Source organism: Myotis davidii, unplaced genomic scaffold (genome assembly GCF_000327345.1).
Source record: "Myotis davidii unplaced genomic scaffold, ASM32734v1 scaffold549, whole genome shotgun sequence".
Classification (NCBI taxonomy): Eukaryota; Metazoa; Chordata; class Mammalia; order Chiroptera; family Vespertilionidae; genus Myotis; species Myotis davidii.
The window spans coordinates 38,147-40,075 of record NW_006299716.1 but is presented as its reverse complement, the minus strand read 5'-3'; positions in this window follow the sequence as shown (position 1 = coordinate 40,075).

Below are 1,929 nucleotides of genomic sequence, written 5' to 3'. Positions count from 1 at the left end.
GGTGAATTTGCATATAGTCTCTCTGATTGGCTGGTGGGTATGGCTTAAGGCATAGCAAAGGTAGTGTCAATTTGCACGTTTGTCTTTTATTAGTGTAGATTTTAGAATACTTAAATATATATATTCTGGAATAGCCGAAACACATATATAAATCAAAGTGGAAAAAAAAACATTTGAGATCATTGAACTCTCTTTTAAAAATCAGGAATCTGTCTCATTTGGCAAGACGTGGATACCACTACTTCCAACTTTTTTTCAAGCTTGCTTCTTGCTCCAGCTCTGTGGCTGCCAGCTGCCATCTTGGTTGGGTTAATTTGCATACAGTTGCTCTGATTGGCTGGATGGCGTGGCTGAGGGCATGGCAAAGGTACAGTCAATTTGCACGTTTGTCTTTTATTAGTGTAGATTTTAGAATACTTAAATTTATATATTCTGGAATAGCCGAAACACATATATAAATCAAAGTGGAAAAAAAAACATTTGAGATCATTGAACTGGCAAGACGTGGATACCACTACTTCCAGTGAAAGATCATGACTAAGTAGGAAAGGAGAGATTCTCAGCAAGAGGCAGAATAATGGGACTGAACGAAACCCTCTTTTCCTTTTTCATTTCTCCCTGACAAATTCTCACCTTCATAAAATGTTTTTGAAATATACTCTGGGATCAAAAGTGTATCTCTCATGCTTACTATGCCCTATTTTAAGGGCCCAAGTCTCTGTTTTGAAACATCTCCCTTCAAATAGCACCACCACCTCTAAATGGCTCAGCAAGCCTATCTGATGGCAAAGCCAAATCTCCTTCCTCTCTCTGCTCCACCCTACCCCATCCTGATGTGTTCTTACCCTGGAAGTACTTAAAGCAAGGCTGTAGAAATGCAAGTGCTCTGGAAAGAGAAACAAGTATGACAATTGTTAAACATTTAAGTTACATAGGAAGACACTAAGTTTTACAATATTTCTGTTAGCCCTAAAACTCACCAAAAAGTAGAAAAACTAGAGGAGAAAGCATAGAAGTGTGCCCTCACCTTGCTCACAAGAAGACTGGATGGAGCCTTCACATCAATGTGAGAGAGACACATCAATTGGTTGCCTCCTGTACACAGGGTCAGGGCCAGGGATTGAGCCCTTGACTGGAATCAAACCTGGGACCCTTCAGTCCAAAGGCCAACACTCTATCCACTGAGCAAAACCAGCTAGGGCTATGTAAATGGGTTGTACACCTGAAACCAAAATAACATTGTAGATTAACTATAATTTTGAAATTAGAAAGTATTTCCAAAAAAAAATAAAATAAAAGCTAAAAAAAAGTGATAAAGAAAAGGAATGAAAATAACACCTAAGAAAGCAAAACAGATACATACAGAAGAGGTAAATATGCAGGAAATTTACACAGAAACAGCTGACAGAAATAAAAATCCCAGTGTATGACTAATGGCAATTTCAGAGGAATGGGACAGAGAAATAAGGGAGAAGCAATGTTTATAAAACTAACAATTATTAATATTTTATTCTTTATAAAGCCACAGATACACAAAGCATAAAATGTGCCGAAAGAATTAATGGAATCAATCTACACCTAGACCCATTGGACCGATAATGCATGACCCACTGACATAGAGACTATAAAAATAACCAGGGAGAAATGTCAGATTACTTGCAAAGAAAAAGTAGTAAACTGATAGCATTAGTCTGTTCATCACAATAATAGAAGCCAAATGGCCTATGAAAGTATTCAAATTGTTGAGAGAATACAATTATCAAACTGGTTTGAAAACAGGAAAACTGCCCTAGCCGGTGCTCACTGGTTCAGCCTGAGGACTGAAGGGTTGCTGGTTTGATTCTAGTCAAGGGCACTTACCTTGGTTACAAGCTCTATTCCTGGTCCCCAGTTGGGATGCGTGCAGGAGGCAACCAGTCAATGTGTCTC